This window comes from Lactuca saligna, chromosome 8, assembly GCF_052625555.1.
Source record: "Lactuca saligna cultivar CGN05327 chromosome 8, ASM5262555v1, whole genome shotgun sequence".
Lineage (NCBI taxonomy): Eukaryota > Viridiplantae > Streptophyta > Magnoliopsida > Asterales > Asteraceae > Lactuca > Lactuca saligna.
The window spans coordinates 144,739,270-144,760,338 of NC_136424.1; the positions used below are offsets into that span (position 1 = coordinate 144,739,270).

At 36.1% G+C, this 21,069-nt stretch overlaps 1 long non-coding RNA gene across 1 annotated transcript; it reads left to right on the forward strand.

Moving 5' to 3' along the window:
• The first annotated feature begins 20,265 nt into the window (after nucleotides 1–20,265).
• LOC145012119 (uncharacterized) lies at nucleotides 20,266–20,706 on the forward strand. Its single transcript, XR_013664392.1, has 2 exons — nucleotides 20,266–20,389; nucleotides 20,479–20,706. It is a non-coding gene; the product is annotated as an uncharacterized LOC145012119 (long non-coding RNA).
• Nucleotides 20,707–21,069: the final 363 nt, after the last annotated feature.

Below are 21,069 nucleotides of genomic sequence, written 5' to 3' on the forward strand. Positions count from 1 at the left end.
ACAATCTTGTGTACTTGCATAACAAAAAGAGATAGAATACATACCTTTTTAATGTATCTTGATTCCATGGAGCTCAGGAGCCTAGTGCCCCAAGTGTAACACCTCAAATGGTTCACACAACATCACCAACATTTGGAATAACCATTATAAGAGATACATGGACTCTAGAAATCGGCTTGCCCTCTTGTGTGTACACTAGTGTCAATTTCACCAACCAATGGGGTCTTTATATAGTATGACTATTAGGGTTACACCATGTAACTCATGACTTTACGCATTCCTTATGCTCCATGGGTTTTAACCTCCATGGAGTATCCATGGGTCACCATATGGGTTAAACCCAACATAAGGAATCATGGATCATAAGCCCACATATATATGAATGAATGATTTTCACAATCAATCCCCATATATTTAATTAGTCACTTTTGAACACTTAATTAATTCTTGATCAATACTAATTGAATAATATGATTTGATATTAATATATTAGAACCTATAATATATTAATATGTCACAAATATCATCTTCTCACAAAAGGTCTACCCGATGCCATGCAACGCAAATGGACCATACCGGGTCGGGTGAAGTATATACCAATTATACTTATGGACTTAGACACTAATGCAACAGTATCCCACTTGGATAATTCTAATAACTATCATTTCAAGTACAACTCCAACCTGACCAACAATCGTAGCTCTTAAAAGTTGCTGCTGAACTTTGAACAAATCAATGACGCGTCCATTTGATAAGGGATCATATATTCCTCCATTCTAGATATCATATGGACTGAGACATGGATTATAATCATTCTCTCTGTCGATCTGTTGTTTCCCAATTTCCGATTTATGACGACGGACTAATTGAACAAATCAAATCGGTCCAGGCTTGGCCAAACACTTTGGGGTGTCATCACTAAATCATCGAGGGGCCCACAAATATCACTTTTATCCCTTTAAGGGTAAAAGGAATGGATAAACTTCGACTCATATGCTTGCTATAGTACTTGTTGAATTATACACTAAGGCACGTTTTATAACATCGAGTTACCAATGTGTTTTTGTACAATCAATGTATAACCAACTCATAGGCAACAACTCATATCTCTAGGTTTGAAGAATATAAGATATTATCGTCTCATGATCACTCGTGATAAAATCCATGAAGTGATTCAAATGAGCATGGGTTTTAATCCAATACTCAGAACTTATGAGCAATCATGAATGTTGTAGCAACTCTTGTTATCCCATACCTTGGACATCTGCAATCCAACATCATGACAGTCTTGATTCATATCTACTTCCAACATATGACCAACTGTGGATGGTTTGAATAACTTAGTCATTCGGGAAGAATGACCTAGTTGTTCTGGAAGTCAAAACATGCAAAGTGAAACACAAGAATAATCGAATCCAATATGGTCTCGAAACTTATGAATATAAATAGAACACCCTTTATTTATCACCATATTGATTTCCTATTATTCATTGCATACTGTTTCAAACTATCAACTATATACTTGAATTAAAAAAATAGTTGTCCTATTCTCCAAGCATGTACACTATGTTTTCTAAACACTAGTCATGCCATACACCAAGTATGCACACTATGTTTTTCCAAACATTAGTTATGCCATACACCAAGTATGAACAATAAGTTTATCTATGATCTTTACTTTGTGAAATTGATCGATTGAACATAATTCCAATGATTCTCATTTCACAATCCCAAATCCTTACCGCGAATGCAAGAATTCCAAATTCCTGCCATTTACTGAAATCTTGTAGATTTTAAACTTATATGCACTGATCCTCTATAATGATTATACACAAAGTCACAAAGACTTGTCAACAGATATTACGGAGTATTCCAATGGAGATCATTCCATGGAAATGAAGTCTCAAATTCAAAGTACATTACTTTGAACATCCTTCTTGAATTAAGTTTCCTAATCTTACACAGATTTAATGAATAACTTCCACCTATGGGAACATTTCCATATTCCAATTTGGACTATTACTCCAGAACAAGAGTTACCTATTTTTAGAGTATGTCAATATGGTCCTTCCAAAATTAACATATACTTCCAAGTGTCCCTGGGCAACCAATCTTTGGTTAAGCTTAAATTATCCTCGATAATTGCTTAATAATTTTAGTCATATCCAATTCTAGACTTTTCCCTTCTTAATGCCCTGAGCATTTGTAAAATTTAGGAAGGATGAATATTATAACACATGCAATCGACCTATATTCGGTGCATATGGGACACAATTCATGATGTCTCACATAAAGACATGATACTAGACCAATCTTTTTGCTATAATATTTCTATTTCTATTTGCCGAGTTCTCATAATTCAGATTATGAAAAGGGATGTCGTAATCATAATCGAATTTTTAGAACGCCAATAATGGTCCCATATATAAAATTTCCATATGTTGAGCCATTCCAACATAAAATTCATATATATATATATATATATATATATATATATATATATATATATATATATATATATATATATATATCCTTGACTAAGATGACTAAAAACTCAATCTAAGCTTTTAGAATTGAAATGAAGTATAATTTTCTCTCACTTAATTATAGCAAAACAACTTTTTCCCAATTGAAACTTTTGTTTTCTATAATTAACATTTCTAACTTGCAGCACTTATCATAATTATCATGCTCCCACTAACATGATGATTATTAGCATAACACTTATGCTTCCACTAGCTTTGACATGTACTCAGAAATCAGTTGGACATCTAGAAATCAATACTTTATTGACTTTCTTACCAAAGTTCAGAATTTTGATAAGAAATGCTTTGATAAAACTTTATCAAAATCATACACCTTTCATTAGATAGCACACATCTGTGTCTAAACAATTTCAGAACTATGAAAATGAATGACGTAATCACAGTCTCAATTGTTTAGACCTTTTCCATTCCTCACAAGTCCATGTTAGTGTGTTGGTTAACCACACACGCTCTACTAACGACTTTGAGAATGCAAATATGACAATTGTTATCTATCTAAAATCTACTTAGTGAAAGCGTTTCTTCACCATCATTTTCATGAATCAGAGAGAAACCTTATGAAACTTAGATTTTATGGTGTATGTGTTCCTATCCATATGAATTTGTCAAAACCATAATCATAAGACAAGGTTAGTGACAAATTCAAACTCATATGAACTGAACTTGTGCAATCTCAACTTCTTGCCACCTGGCAACACAAGGGCCTGCCATTGCTTCCAAGTAGTTATGCAAAAAATGGAGAACTTTTCATAACTCATATGCAAAACCAACTTTAACTGGAATGGGCACAAAAATAGAAATATGTCAACATGATAGGTTACAAACCTCAAGTTGTTTGCTAGTGATGAACTACAGGTTTTCATTCTTGATTAGATCTTGAAACTTTTCCAAGATCTTTAAGACTCCCACAGTCCTCTTGACATATAAGACCCACTTGCTAAATATTCAAGAGATAGTGCGGATTCTTTATCAATACAAAAACTTCATACAATTGGCCTAAGTTGGTCTCTGTTTTATCCAAAACATCACAACTTACCAATTTCAAATGTACAAAAGTAGAAACACAATTTATTCTTGTTACATCCTGGTTTCGGGGTATATCATTTCTATAGTTATAATGAGTTTCATGTGCGACTCGACAAGTTGATGCCTCAACTCGTCGAGTAGGGTCGCGTTGGGTGACGAGGATTAATGAGCTGGCTCGACGAGTCTGTGTTCCGACTCGATGAGTCAGCACTGGTGAAGGAAACCCTAAACTTTCAGGCATGCGACCTATTTAAAGGCATTTATAGCCTCATTTGCGGCTCATCTTCTGTTCAAATCTCCTGTGTGAAACCCTAGGCGACCATGGAAGCTAAGAGAGAGTCCTTGAGCTTGTATCAAGTGTTTTGTTGGATCTTTTTGGAAGAAGAGGAGTGAGCTTCAAGCAAGGAGTGGGATGAGGCTTTGGGATCTAGCATTTCTTCTGTAAGAGCTTCTCTGGAAGGTAAAAAGCCCACACCTTTCTCATATATTTAGTTGGATCTCATATCTATGGAGATTTAGGGCTTTTTCTCATTTTTGTTGGGTTCTTGAGTAGCATGTGTTATCAATAAAGTCTAGACCTCAGATCTGGACCTTGTGAGTTCCATAGAGTATAGATGCCCCAGCTTTATTCATCTTTAAGAGGATTTTTGGGCTTAATCATTCATGAAAGGCATGTATTAGAATTTTGGAGCAATAACCTCATGTATGAATGTAAAGACCGAAGCTTTACGTGATTTTTGAGCCTTGGTATGATAGATCTAGTGTTTGGAGTGATAGATCTGATTGAAATCGTTTGAATGAATATTTGGTATGAATAAACTCGCAGAGTCAATGAGCAGACTCGACGAGTTGGTTAGGGTTTGTCCCGAAGAGCTGAATCATGCGATATCTCGACGGGTTAGGGATCAACTTGACGAGCCGAGCTGGACTGTCACAAGTATTCTGAGGAAAATAAGTGGACTCGACGAATCGCAGGGGTGCACTCAGCGATTCAGGTTAAACATGGACAGTTGACTCGAGTTTTTGTCAGCATGAGTAGTAGAGACGATGGAGGGGTAAAATGGTCTTTTATGCACTTCAAAAGAGTTAATGAGAGAAAGAATAGCCTTTGGTTATTAGAGTATCACTTAGAGCTATTCATTCCTTGTGTTAGGCGGAGGCTAGTTCGAGATTTGGGAGCGAGATCTTTACTTGGTGCTTGTCAGGTGAGTCTTCTCATTATACTTTACCTTGAGTGGTAGTTTTGTGTGACCGGAAGGTCTTATGTGCTTACGTTGAGTATTATGTTATCCTGTTGTATATGGTATGCTATGCATTATGTCTTTGTGATTTATGTTATGCGGAGTTTGTAGACCAGACCGGAGGGTCCAACGAGCTAGACCGGACTTGAGGGTCCAACAAGCTACGGGACTGGAGGGTCCCGCTAAGACACATTGATCGGAGGGTCTTACAGAGTATCACCTCGAGTGGCGAATTGTTGTACATGGTAATTTGGGGGACTCTTAAGCTTTGTGCTTACCGTGTTGTGTGATATGTGTTTCAGGTTTCTCAGGATCACGGGACGGCACCGACTTGATTGTACACACCATAAAAAGAGTTATGAGGATCTTGGATTATTAATGAAGTTGTGTTTTATAATTTGAATAAACGAGATTTTTATACAATAGGTTATGAAAAGTATGCGATGTTTAAATGAAAAATTGGTTTGAAAATTTACGTTGTTACAAGTTGGTATTACAGCCTTGGTTTGAGGGATTTGGAGACAGCTTCAGGCATACCTGGACTCAAATTGAGGATTTGAGAAAAGTTTTCAAAAGAAATGATTTTTCTTTCCAAAACAGGTAAACGATTTCAAGAGAAAGCGGAAAAGAGCAGTGTGTACAATCAGCCAGCGCCCAAACGGTGATCTCCCAAAATACCCTTAAGTTATGTGTATGAGATATTATTCATGCTAGAGTAGGCTAGGTATTCATATTTAGGACTAGACTGGCTTGATTTGTGATGCCTTATCCTAGGAGTTTCTGTATCCTGTGATATGCTTTCGAGTATGTGCTGAGTAAGAGTATCCAACAGGAATCCTTTTAGAGAGGGATTTGAGTAGAGGAGTAATCTAGGAGAGATACCTAGATAAGCATTTGTGGAGCCTAGTGAGAGAGTAGTTAGCTACCTGCGAGGGGTAGAGTTTTTGAGTTCGGTGATATGTTTTGAGTATGAGTAGAACAAGCAGAGTTATCACCTAGAGTTGGTTTTACGTGTTTATTTGATGCCTGAATGTTACTTGCTTCGTGCTTTATGGAAGTCCGATGATGAGAGTCAGCTACGAAGTGAATGTGACGACATTCAGGAGGTAAATGATTTGCACCATAAGGAGTTTCTCAGCAGCTGATGGCGGAGCAGTGTGAGAACCTAGGAAGAGCCTAGGAAGTAACCTTAGTCAGATGAGTACGCTGATAGAATAGAACATTTCACGGGGAAGCGAGCACGCATGTCGGTATTGGTGATTGAGAAGGTTGAGTAGCTACTTAGGGACTCTGGGATGGTCTGTGTAGAGAGTATGGGTAATGTGACAGGTAGTATAGGATCGTACTACTGAAAGCAGAGGACCCATACTCGATGCAGGGAGTATTCAAGAGAACATAGGTAGCAGATTGAGATGTGATGTCATGGTTCGAGTACCATGATTGGTAGTAGATTGAGAGGTGATGTCATGGTTCGAGTACCATGATTGGTAGCAGATTGAGAAGTGATGTCATGGTTCGAGTACCATGATTGGTAGCAGATTAAGAGGTGATGTCATGGTTTGAGTACCATGATTGGTAGAAAATTGAGAGGTGATGTCATGGTTTGAGTACCATGATTGGTAGTAGATAGAGAGGTGATGTCATGGTTCGAGTACCATGGTCCATGGCGGTTAGTGTTGCTAGTTCTACCAGTTCTTTTTGTTGTGATTAGTTAGACCAAGATCGGATGCGATAGAGTATGAGGTCAGAGGGCCATGTGGAACAAGTGCCAGCGAAGCATCCCTTGTGAGGGGAGTCGAGATGACTCCAAGGTATTTTTGGTGAGATGTCATATGAAGTTGCAAGACTCAAGGATGAGTAGAGATGGAGTTTATAATTGATTGCGGCATGAGTTGAGCAATCAGCTGATAGTGGAGATGTCACCTTCTATGACCAGGGTAGTGTTATTTCCATTTCCTGGGGGAAACATAAGAGGTGTCGATATTTCGCTTTCTGAGCTTGGGGGTAAAACCCTGCGGGTTAGCATTGATGGCGACCTTCCATCAGAGTATTTGGGTAGTATATCTGCCGAGAGGTAACGATAGAGCATCAGCATATTGTCAGTGGGGACTGAGACGGTTAAGGATAAGGATACACCCTATTTGAGCATAGTAGGGCATGTATTAGCTACAGAGGTGGACGATCAAGAAGAGGTTATTGGGGCTGTGTCTCTTATTGTCTTTGATGAGTATTGAGTGTGGTAATGAGGTCTTTACTCTTATGATAATTCACGTGATGGGACGTTGGTTGAGGAGTCGAGAATGAGGAGTATGTTAGTTAATTGTTTTCAGACTGAGAGTCGGAGTTACTAATGGACAATTGAGATGTTTGGTAATGGGATGGTGTGAGATTCTGAATGACTAGAGGCAGTCATGATGAGAAGTTTTGAGGAATTCATTTGAGATTTGGGGTATTGGGAGTTGTTTGATCTCTATCGGGGAGATCATAGAGCGTTGCGTAGCATCTTTCAAGAGTAGGCGTGATGCTACTAGTGGAAACATTATATGGGAAAGATTGTTGGTGCGCCAATTGGTGAAGGTTTGAACCTTGAGTGGGGGAGAACAAAGTATTTTTTTGAGGGGATCAAAGATTTGTTCGAGAACGGCTAAAGATCTGGATATAGAGACCTGCGGTGCGGATTCATGAGTCTAGGGATTATTGGTGATCGAGGCTAAGTGCAGAGCGAGATAATGCATGTGGTATATGTTGGAGGAAGGATGAGTGAATTGGAAGATTCGTGTGGCCTGTGCTTTTCGGGGTTAGCATATTTCGAGTTCGAGTGCAATCGGGTCGTTGGATTACGGATGCATTATATGAGATTTGCATGTGAAGGTATAAATTGTAATCTATACCCCTAGGAGGGAAACAATTGATTCGTCAACCAATCTCAGGGTCTATATGAGTAATTTCGTATGAGTATTGACCAATAGAGGGGGAGTTTCGGGTTGTTGATAGCATGTTCTGAGCCATTGATGATGCCTCGATGTTTCAAATTGGGAGATGGAATACTCGATGGTTTCAAGGGGTGCATGAGAAAGATCGGTTGAGAGATTCTGAAAGAGCAATGCGGTATCCAAGCATGGGGTCTCAAGTATGAGATTAGTAAATTGGGCAAAACATCTAGAGATTCTGTGTTGGTGCACCAAGGTATCTGGGTATGATGTCCTTACTTCTAGATTATTCTGAGTTCTGCATTGAGAGTTGGCAAATGGTGTAGCAAGTATTTATGGTTCTGGTGGTAGAACTTCGGATAAATGGTCATTAAACGACATTATTTAAGGAAGAGGATTGTAATGAGAAAAGGAGTTTGTCATGTTAGTTGTCGTCAGGAGTAATGACGCTTACTTTTGGATGGGTATGTGAATACCTAGCTATGTTGGGCTTATCTTGGGAGAAGGTGTTGTGATACTGCGGGCAGCCGTAGTACTCACTAGTCAGTGAGAAGGTGTTGTGATACTGCGGGGAGTCGTAGTACTCACTAGTCAGTGGGAGGTTGTTGTGATACTGCAGGGAGCTGTAGTACTCACTAGGCAGTGAGGAGGTTCTTGTGATACTGTGGGGAGACGTAGTACTCAATAGTCAGTGAGAGGTTGTTATAATGCTACAGGGAGTCGTAGTACTCACTAGTCAGTGAGAGGTTGTTGTGATGTTGCGGGGAGCCGTAATACTCACTAGTCAGTGGGAGATTGTTGTGATGCTGTGGGGAGCCGTAGTACTCACTAGTCAGCGAGAGGTTGTTGTGATGTTGTGGGGAGTCGTAGTACTCACTAGTCAGTGAGAGGTTGTTGTGATGCCGCGGTGAACCGTAGTGTGCAATAGCCAGCAAAAGGGTGTTGTGATGAGTACTCTCTGGTCAGAGTAAGACGTAGATGAGTTTTAGGCTTGGGTAGCACTAATAATTGAGTTTTTGGGGGCCTGGTGGTCGAACTAGGGGCGAGACTGGGGTCTCCATGTTTGTCAAGAATAGTTATACTTGGATTGGAGTTGTGGTTGTCCCAACCCAAGGGAATTGGAGAAGTGGTATATGCGCGGGTCGCGAATCATGGCTCATGAGTTGAGTGCTTTATTGGGACGAGTGGTTCCAACTCTGGGTTGGACCAAACTCTCGAGTTCGAGTTGGGCTCTGGTGGTGCGTTGGGTAAGTGAGATGAGATTCTGGATTCCGAGGTGGATTCCATGATGGGGAAAGTTTTTTTATCATCTGATGTCGTGGACCGGTGTAGGTCAGTACTCGGGTACGGGAGGTACCACGAGATGCATGGAACTATGAGCAGTAGACGATAGAGGTCGGGGTTGATTTGATCGTCAGTTGGGAGTGTAAAATTCGCTTAGGGTAAGGCAAACTTTGTTACTTGTGTGTCACAATTGGCCGATGTAGTTATCGTGTGAAGGAAACCATTAAGATGGTTGGGATAATGCAATGGATAACCTTGGAGGTTCATCTGTTGGGTCGAGATCAAACCTGGTGCACAGTGTTAAAAAGGGATGTGAGAAATGGAGCTGAGACTGATGATATTTAGATGTCTGAGGACACTTCAGAGCACAGTGTTAAAAAGGGATTATTCTCTTGTGTCTGAGAGCAGAGTGTTGAGAATTCATTGTTCGGATGGGTTCTGATAGCAGATTCATTGGATGAACCCTGGTAGGATGTGAACCTTTCCGTTTCTCGGGGCACGATTCGGATCGTTACTACATTGGTATGGGTGATCGGTAGCCGATTGTTGGCTTATGTATGAGAGAATCAGAGGGGTCAGTTTTATTCCGGATTTGGGAGTTCCTGTTTGGTTTCAGGTGTCCATAGAAGAGATATCGGTGGGGTATGAGGCTCTCTTCAGTGGTGGTTTCCGAGTTATAGGTTCAAGCTATATGTGGATGAAGAGCGATTTTGAGGGCGAAATCAAATTAAGTAGGGGAGACTTGAAACATCCTGGTTTCGGGTTATATCATTTCTATAGTTATAATGAGTTTCATGGGCGACTTGACGAGTTGATGCCTCAACTCGTCGAGTAGGGTCGCATTGGGTGACAAGGATTAATGAGCTGGCTCGACGAGTCTGTGTTCTGACTCGCCAAGTCAGCGTTGGCGAAGGAAACCCTAAACTTTCGGGCATGCGACCTATTCAAAGGTATTTATAACCTCATTTACGGCTCATCTTCTGTTCAACTCTCCTGTGTGAAACCCTAGGCGGCCATGGAAGCTAAGAGAGAGTCCTTAAGCTTGTATCAAGTGTTTTGTTGGATCTTTTTAGATGAAAAGGAGTGAGCTTCAAGCAAGGAGTGGGATGAGGCTCTGGGATCTAGAATTTCTTCTCTAAGAGCTTCTCTGGAAGGTAAAAAGCCCACACTTTTCTCATCTATTTAGTTGGATCTCATATCTATGGAGATTTAGGGCTTTTTCTCATTTTGGTTGGGTTCTTGAGTAGCGTGTGTTATCAAGAAGTCTAGACCTCAGATCTGGACCTTGTGGGTCCTTAGAGTATAGATATCCCAACTTTATTCATCTTTAAGAGGGTTTTTGGGCTTAATCATTCATGAAAGGCATGTATTAGCATTTTGGAGTAATAACCTCATGTATAAACGTAATGATCAAAGCTTTACATGATTTTTGAGCATTGGTATGATAGATCTAGTGTTTAGAGTGATAGATCTGATTGAAATCGTCTGATTGAACATTTTGTATGAATGAACTCGTTGAGTCAATGAGTAGACTCGACGAGTTGGTTAGGGTTTGTCCCGAAGAGCTGAATCATGCAATAGCTCGACGAGTTGGGGGTCAACTCGACGAGCTGAGCTGGTCTGTCACGAGACTTCTGAGGAAAATAAGTGGACTCGATGAGTCACAGGGGTGCACTCGGCGAGTCAGGTCAAACATGGACTGTTGACTCAAGTTTGACTTTTGTTGACTTTGGGGTTTTGGTCAGCATGAGTAATAGAGACCATGGAGGGGTAAAATGGTCTTTTATCCACTTCAAAAGAGTTAATGAGAGAAACAATAGCCTTCGGTCATTAGAGTTGTGATTAGAGGATCACTTAGAGATATTCATTCCTTTTGTTAGGCGGAGGCTAGTTCGAGATTCGGGAGCGAGGTCTTTACTTGGTGCTTGTCAGGTGAATCTTCTCACTGTACATTACCTTGAGTGGTAGTTATTTGTGATCGGGAGGTCTTATGTGCTTAAATTGAGTATTATGTTATCCTGTTGTATGTGGTATGCTATGCATTATGTCTTTCAGATTTATGCTATGCGGAGTTTATAGACCGGACCGGAGGGTCCAACAATTCGTGAGGCTAGAAGGCTTACAACCAGACCGGACCGGAGGGTCCAACGAGCTACAGGAATGGAGGGTCTCGCTGAGACACATTGACCGTAGGGTCTTACAGAGTATCGCCTCGAGTGGCAAATTGTTATACGTGGTAATTTGGAGAACTCACTAAGCTTTGTGCTTACCGTGTTATGTGTTATGTGTTTCAGGTTTCTCAGGATCGCGGGACGGCACCGGCTTGATTGTACACACCAGAGATAGAGTTATAAGGATCCTAGATTATTAATGAAGTTGTGTTTTGTAATTTGAATAAATGAGATTTTTATACAATATGTTATGAAAAGTATGTGATGTTTAAATGAAAAATTGGTTTGAAAATTTATGTTATTACAATTCTTACATTTGACTAGTGTTAATAAATCTTCTTTAAGATGTGTCACTCAAGTTACAATCTTCGAGTATGACTCTAAGACTTGTTTTGGAACAAAGTATGAATCATCTTCATGATTTAACCATTTCAACAATTCGCGACTCGTCTTCTTAGCCATAAGAGTGCACTAAGGTGTCCTTAGAGGATTAATTGTGATATGGTCTCATAAACATTAAGATGATCATAAAACATGGTAGTAAAGTACTCTCCCATCTTTTCAGTTGTGAGAAACTTTTATCTTTTTGCCTAATTCGATTTTTCTCATTCGTTCTGCCATGCATCGCAAATTTTCCAATGTAAGTATAACCAAATTTACTAAGCTTTAGTAAATCATGACGAATAGTCTTATCGATCTTTTGTGGTGGACTTGACCAGTGCACAAGAATGTGTACTCGATCCCTTTAGTCCTTCACTTGACTCACATATACATGTGAAAAAGGAATTAGTCTTAATTTTCCAAAGATGAAAATTCTCACTCATCGTACTATACAACTTGCATGATTCCAAGTTTCGGTCCAATTGAAACTTGGGTGATGAGAATATTTCATTGTTTGGTAAATTTAGACAATACCACAAATGAAAGAATCAAATTCATATTTCCATTATTTCTAGAAATATACAAACATCAATTTTCCATAATTGCCATTGCAAGGACATATAGAATAAAACAAAATTTTATTTATTTATCAAATGTGGAAAAACTTTCCTTACAATGCAACTTTAAATGGAAACTATGCTATTACATATTTCATAGCAATCTATCATAACTCTCTAAGTAGTAGCTCAAGAATCCCATCTTCGAACCATGCGATTGAAATCCATCTCCGCGATCAGATTCAACATACCCTTTCTTTAAGTTCCCTTCCCTTTGCTTGATCCCGCCATACATCAAAATGTATTAAGATTCTTCAAATAGGAAGTTAAGAGAGTTAGATAGTGGACTTACCTGAAGCAGAGTCAAAATTTTGACTAGACCTTCTCTCAGATCTTTCAGGTAGTTAGGGCAGCTTTGCAACCAATGCCCCATCCTTTTGGCAATAGAAACATATGGACTCTTTGGTGATGGTACATGGGACTATCTCAGACTTAGCCTTTCACTTTACCATTTGGTCAACGGAGTTGACTATAGATGATCCCTTTCCATTGGGAAGAGAAAGCTTTTTCTAGATATCCAATGTTACCATTATCAATGTCCATTGAAGGTTTGGGGAGTTGATCATATAATCAAATTTTCTTTACTAGTCCTCAAATCATTGCTGATTCAGCAACACCAAGCAAGTAGATAAGATCATTAAGGGTCATGTCATAGTTTGTTTCATAGTAGTCCCAAACAAACTCACTATGTGACTTAGAAAGTTATTGAACACCCATCTTTCTCAAGACTTTGACACCCAACTCTCCCGGATTGTCAATATGTGACTTTATCTCCAAGATGTGAGCACACATAGACTTTGCTTGCCAATAGGGCTTGAGTGACCTTAAACTTTTCAAGAACTTGTGGGTTACGGAGAATAATTGGAGGATGTAGAGGTAGTGAAGAATGATTTCCGGGATATCATTTTCATTAGGAATGCTTGTTCCAAGGGATTTGGGATGATCATAGATGTCTAAACCAGACATATAATATGGGAGATATTCAAGTTAGTTGATTTAGAGTCCTTAATATAACACCCATTATGAATATTAAGGCTAGGACCCAACACAATATTTTATAACTTCGAAGAGGGATGCCGTAATCTAAGCTATACAATATTTGAAGGTAGGTGAATGACAATTCATCAATTTCCACCATCAAAAAACGAAGAAATTTGATTTGAAATTCCTAGATCTTTTGAGATTCATTTAACTTTTCAATGGCATGTTTCAATCTCGATTGTGCCCTCTCAAGTTTGTGACTGGGATGCCGAGGATCACACACAAGGTGTGAATAACCATGCAAATTGACTTGGTACCCTTAATATTTATCAACTAATTGATGTGCTAGTTACCCACACACGCTCCACCGATCTATGATAAACATTAAGTCACCCTTTTCCATCCTTACTAGTCCAAGTTAGTGTGTCGGTTACGCACACACGCTCCACCAACGACTTGGTAAGGTACAAAGTGTGAATTTCATAGGTTAGCACCAAATTCACATTTTCCTAAGTAACTAAGATTGGGGATTTATAAGTGTTTAGTTACTTAGTATTTATCATTAATACTTTTAATGAAGAGAGAATTATAGTCCTGTCAAACCCGTTCGGCTAACGACCCTCCACCAGTCAAGGAAGCGGTGGTTGAGAGTAGACACCCATTAAACTACCATTTTATAGGCAGTAACCTTATACCCCCCTTATAGATCGGTTTCGTGAATGAGGCCTACTAACAGTAAGACTAACTTGCTCTTATATATATATATATATATATATATATATATATATATATATATATATATATATATATATATATATATATATAACTTATAGTAGTATAAAGTATAAGGGTTGAATTTTAACTTTTAAAATTCTAAGGGCTTAACTTGGAATTAAAGTATTCATGAGGGGAAACTTTGCAAATTCCAAAACTTGAGGGCAAATTTTGAACTATTCAAATACTTTTCAATTCCACAACTTATGTGTTTAAAGTAGTTTTAATGAAAAAAACAAACTCTTCAAGTTCCATAACTTGAGGACAAGATATGGAAGACGTTAAAACATTTAAAAATGAGACTCTCCATTTTTCATAACTTATGGAAATCTTATGGGGTTTAATAATCATAAATGTGACTTCTCATATAACTTGAGGAGAAGTTACAAAAACACATATTATGAGCAACTTTTAGATTAATTTGGATTGAAAACATATTATCACATCACTTTTCTATTAATCTAAATCAACTCATAAGAACAAGATAATTCAAATCAAACACTTTTTCATGTAATTAGCCTAACCATTAAACTAATACAAAACATGAATCTATTGCCAATTATCTTTGAAATTGGATTAGAATGATCATTACCACATCAAAAACAGCTTTATAGGTTCAAAAACAGCTTAGGGTAATGATTCTAGTCCAATTTCATCCTTAAAAGTCGAAAATATGTTGTCAGGGGGTCCTACTCATCGAGTGTATGAACCTACTCGATGAGTAGGATGAGTTTCTTCATGGACCCGACGAGTCCATCAGTCGACTCGACGAGTCCAATGCCCAGATAGCCCGAAAATCGATTTTTTCAGCTTTTTTCAACAATTTGCATCAAGTATAATTGAAAACAAGCCTAGGCTCTGATACCACTGAAGGGTTTTGAGCATTCTAACACTCCTAAGGTGTACATGTAACCCTAAATACCTTGGATTTATGTTTTCTTTATTATACATGCAAATATCAACTTTCCAAGGTATTATCCTAACTAGCATACAATCTTGTGTACTTGCATAACAAAAATAGATATAATACATAGCTTTTTAATGTAATGTGATTCCATGGAGCTCAAGAGCCTAGTGCCCCAAGTTTAACACCTCAAATGGTTCACACAACATGACCAACATTTGGAATAACCATGAGAAGAGATACATGGACTCTAGAAATTGGCTTACCCTCTTGTGTGTACACTAGTGCCAATTTCACCAACCAATGGGGTCTTTATATAGTATGGCTATTAGGATTACACCATGTAACTCATAACTTTACCTATTCCTTATGCTCCATGGGTTTTAACCTTCATGGAGTATCCATGGGTCACCATATGGGTTAAACCCAACATAAGGAATCATGGATCATTAGCCCACATATATAAGAATGAATGATTTACACAATAAATCCCCATATAATTAATTAGTCTCTTTTGATCACTAAATTAATTCTTGATTAATCCTAATTTAATAATATGATTTCATATTAATATATTAGAACTTATAATATATTAATATATCACAAATATGCTCTTCTCACAAAAGGTCTACCCAAATGGTCTGATGTCATGCAACCCAAATGGACCATGACGGGTTGGCTCAAGTATATACCAATTATAGTTATGGATTTAGACACTAATCCAACAGGTCGGGCACCCAGATATGCCTGATAATCTGTACATTGTATGGTATGTGGTATGATGGGGGAAGTCACTAAGATTTGTGTGTACGGTTTACAGTTTTGGTTTCAGGTAGTTCTTCTTCGAAAGGAAAGGAGTTGGCATGATTGCAACGCATCACACTATGATTTCCCGCACATGGGATCTTTGAGAGTTGTACTCTAATGTTGTTTTATCATGATATGTTTTGACTATTTATACATTGGTTTTGATATGAGTTGACACTATGAATGTTTTCAGACAATTGGTTTTATAATTATTAAATCAAAAACGAAATTTTTGGTCTTAAATTTTAAAATGTTACAATATAATTAATACAAGAATTAGAAATATTTAAATATAAATAAAATTAAAAAATTTCGATATTATTATTAAATTCAATTCCATTCTCCACGTAAACAAGACTCAGAATATATCATTTTTGAGGTTAGCCAAGTAAAAAATATTAACACTTTCATTGATTTTTTCTTACATCATTCTATTTTCATTAATTTTTGTTCTTAGTAAAGCATTGTACTTTGAAAGTACAATGCATTAATAAAAAAATATTAATACAACTAGAATGACTGTAATAAGCAAATCAATAAAGCTATGCGATTTTTTATTTGACTAAACTCAAAAATGGTTTTCATTTTAAATGCAAGCTATAGCAACTTACTATTGTAAATTTCATGTTTTTTTATCAAGTTGAACCTAAGCCACTTACACACAACCTTTAACACAACACACACAAACAATGATGTTTCAAGTTACACTTCTGCCTTTATCTAAATTCTAGAATGCATCGGATTGTCATAAAAATATTCTTGCCCTTTTTAAAATTTTTAATATTTTTAACTATGTGGAAACTATGGCTAACAAATTGAAAACCCTTTTCCAAAATAACACTTTAATAATAAAATAATATTTAAAATAAAGAATATACAAATACCCGGTTAAAATTTTGATTTGTACGGTAAGGTTTTCTTCAAAATAATGTAAAATTATTATTATCAGTTTTTTATCTGTTAAAAGTATCTACCATTCGTATTTATACATACTTGAAAACTAAAAGATTAATCTAGAGATTGACATAATAAAAGTTTGATGTCATTTATAATATTAATTTTGATCTCAAATACTTCAAGGAATATGACTTGATTTACTATACATGTACATCAATCTAAATAATTTGTTTTCACTGTTTTGTGTATTTCATCCAATTTATTTTCAATTTTATTATTTGCTTAAACAATAATAACAAAGTTTTGAAATTTTGTAGCTATGATTGGTAGATGGGGATAATTGTTTTTTCCGATAAAATTTGGTGGACACATAATGATTCCATTAGTGTTCCTTTTGGAGGTATGTTTGAAAATATTTGGTTTTAGAAGCTGTCATATGGGAATATAGATGTTACATTGTTGGTGTTTGATTTTTTTTAGATTTGTGATATATTGTGAAATAAACTCATCAAGTTATTCGTCATCAAATTGCAATGTGTTTCATACTATATAAGTTGTGAAAATTCCTCTCATTGGATACCAGGGCTACAATATCACACGGTAACGGATGATGAAGCTCTTTTTTGTTAGAACATGTTGGAATATGAAGGTAGACAACAGATAACAAAAGGTGACTTAATATCTTAATTCTTTTCTGTTATATGGAATTCGTTTTCATAGTTTCATATCCCTTATTTGGTTCTTAAAACAACTTAAAATGGCCAAGTTTATGAAATTGTTGTTGATTAGAAAGTTAAGAGGGAGAACCTCCGGTACCTTTCAAGGGGTTACAGGTGTAATATTTTCACTACTCTTTTAATTTAATATTTTTTCAAAACGAGAATTGAAGTTTGTTGTGGCTTGTTCTTAGTTTGGTTATTTTCTTTATTTTGTCAAATTTTCATAAAAGTTTCAACTTACAAAAAAAATAGTCCGTATAGCATGTTTTGTTGTAGTTTTAGTCCTTAAAATGAACACTACTAACCAAAATTTGTTAAGTCTACTCTAGGTTGGGGAAAAAGTCAGATACATAAACGATTGAGAGGTCACTTTGGTCTAGGTATTTTCAACACAACCGAGTCAAAGGGTTTAATGGTTTATTGAATGCTTTTGTCTGTTGAAGAACGAAGAATCCCTACATGCCATCAAACAAATTTATGATATTTTTCAACTTTGGTTGGGGTTCAATTTGTATGTTGGAACGAAATCTGTAGTTTCAATTGGTCCATGACCAGGTACTTTTACTAATATTAATATCTCCTTGAAGGCTCGAAGGGCGTTTTGGTTACTGAAAGGCATTATAAGGCTTCAGGTCTACAAGAACATTTGGTAACTCATCTTATTCAAGTTCAACCCTTTTTTTTTTTTTTTTTTTTTTTTTATTTTTTTTTTAAATATAAATGGTTTCTTTGTAAACACTTTCGTTGTAAGTATGGTGTTTAACAAAACTTTTGACTGGGTTTTTTTCATGGATATACTTGGGATTGACTTTTTTATTCTACGTTCTTTCCATTATTTTGTAAGTTTGATTATTTATATAATCAATATGTACTTTTGTTGTTTGCGGAAAGTTGTTTGTGTGAATTGAAAAACCAAGAATACAGTTCAGTAGTATCACAAAGGGATTTATTCTTCTCATTCCAAAAAAAAGTCATTCTCACAATTCTAAAATTAGTTGTGTTTATATGCAAACGTTTTATATATTTGTTGTTTTTTTCTTTTGATTAGATCCTGCCTACTTCATGGGAAAAATTATAGCAAGTATTTGTAAAGTTTTGTTGTTATTTACTGTTTTACAATAAAAAACTATGGAATACGCTTCAACCCCACAACTCCAACACACGCAACGTGAGATTCTTCCCTAGTTTTTGTTTAGCGAAAGGAAGTTGGGCTCATACTACCCACCCCATAACAAAACATAGAATTTCATATGAGAGAACACAACGACTTTCACTTTGACGATTAAATACATTTTGCTGAATTTATGCTGCCCTTTGCTTTTTGAATACTTCGCTCATTGTTTTTTTTTTCCGTTAATCGTTATTCATCAGGCAAGCAATCATTAATTACTTAATTACTTCATTATTATTTTTTATTTTCATCATATATTTTACAATTTTATCGTAGGCTTCTAATAATTTAGATTATTACTTCTTGTTATAAATTAATTATTTGCATGTTGTATTATATGTATTATTGTTGTAGTCTCGTTCTTCACATATGATATCGCTAAATTGAGTCCGTTTTAGATTAGTTTAATGATGGAAGAGAATGTCGTGTGCAACTTAAATAAACAATTTACTTTAGAATGCGTATATTCAAGGCCGATCCTGAGAAATTGAATATCCTCAAAGGTTCAAGACGAGTTAGAAAAAAGGGTCCTTATCGTTAGTATAAGTTTTTAATTTTAAACAAAAATTTATAATAAAAAAATTGAGCCGTGTGCAACTGCCCACTACCCCCCCCCCCCCCCCCCTCAACGCCCCTCATGCGTATATTGTCACATTTTTTTTTTATTTAATGTAAGTTTTTATTCATTCATATTTTGTAAATTATTTAGTCTATCCTAAAACAAAATCCTAGCTACACCCACCGACTTCATCTATGTGTGTATGTTGCATCATCTATGTGTGTATGTTGTTGGTGCAATTAAATAATATGTATTATTATTATTATTATTATTATTATTATTATTATTATTATTTTTTTTTTGTACATATATATTAACACGTATAAAAAACGTATTTATACATTGAATTTAATGCCAAACACGATCAGAGTATCTTACATTCATGATTTACATATTTCATTAACATAAACGTATCTTACACTCGTGGTTTGACTTATTTGGTTCATTTCTCAAGTCATATATCACTTTTTTAAAGTCTATAATATCATGTGTCCCACGTCACGGAATTAAACGGTTCTATTTCTTGATGCTTACATATCCTATTTTGTATTTAGCCAAATATATAAAGTTTGACTATTTCATTATTTATATTAAAATGTTCTGTGGCCGGATAAAAAAAATTCATAATGAAATTCCACGAGGGTATCATAATCCAAATTTTTAATTATAAAAACTTGTCACTAACTGTTGCCTTTGTTTCAAGTACATAAAAATGATAAAAGATATTTGTTAAGTTTCACATGTGGACTAGCCATTTGGTAAATTGAAAGCCTTCGGTTCTAATCTGACGAATTTTTCTAGTTAAGATTTTACATGTTCTTTTTTTTTTTTTTTTTTTTTTTTTTTACTAATTTTGATTAGATTTTGGTTTCTAGAGAGCCATATGTCACATTCACAAATGTCTTAATGGATTTGGTAGTACAACTCCATCTAATTAATATTTAACTATTTATAATTAGGTCAGCAGAATATCCTTTTATCTTTATCACATCCTTTTTATTCCATACAAACACCACTTCATTAAGCTCTAACTTGATTTAATTCCCTACAAATTAACTGACCAAGTTAATTAGTTATAATTATGTCCTCCTCGATTCCTCAAACCAACAACACTACAGACTCTTCCGAACCTGGCCAAACCGGTTTTGATACAAACACTATTGTAGTTCTAGCAGCCTTGTTATGTGCACTTGTAGCTGCACTTGTATTGAACTCAGTTATACAATATGCTTTGCGAAATAGGCGTGAATCCTTAGAAGCAACAACTACTACCGATAAACATTCGGTAAAGAAGATTCCTGTTGAAGTTTTTAGGTGTGGAGCTGAGATACTGGCAACCGAGTGCTCTATCTGTCTAGGAGACTTTGTAGATGGAGATAAGGTAAGAGTGTTGCCTGAATGTAACCATGAGTTTCATGTCAAGTGTGTTGATAAGTGGTTGGTTGATCATATGTCGTGCCCGAATTGTAGGCATTTAGTGGCTTTGCCACCTGGAGGCAATCGAGTAGGTGTTAATCAGGGTGAATATGATAGTGTGGTTATTGATTTCATGGTGTGAAAGAACTCCATTGACAATAATGGGTTATGGTAGATGGTTTAGCATGTAGAGGTGACGTTTTTACATATTTCATTTGTCAAAGTTGCTTTTGTAAATCATTCGATGTTTAGCTTTTTATCAAACACCTTTTTATTTTAGTACATGTATCTTGTTTTTATTAATATACTAATTTAGCTAACAAATTCATACTTCCCTTGAGTAAATGGTTTAGAAAAGAAAAAACCATTCAAATCACAATGACAGTTCCCAATTGATTTTGAATTTCTTAAATCTTAAAGAAGTAAACTTAATATGTAATTAACGAATTTAATTATAAAAACTATTGCTTGTTCATAAAGATAACTTTGTATAGAAATGATTTCTATGTAATAGTAAACTTACCGAAAATGTCTCCCATTAATGGTAGGAAATAAAAATTATAGAAATGATTCATATTTGATGGTAAACATACACAAATGTCCCTGTGAAATAGTGAAAAACAAAATTACAAAAATGGTCATATA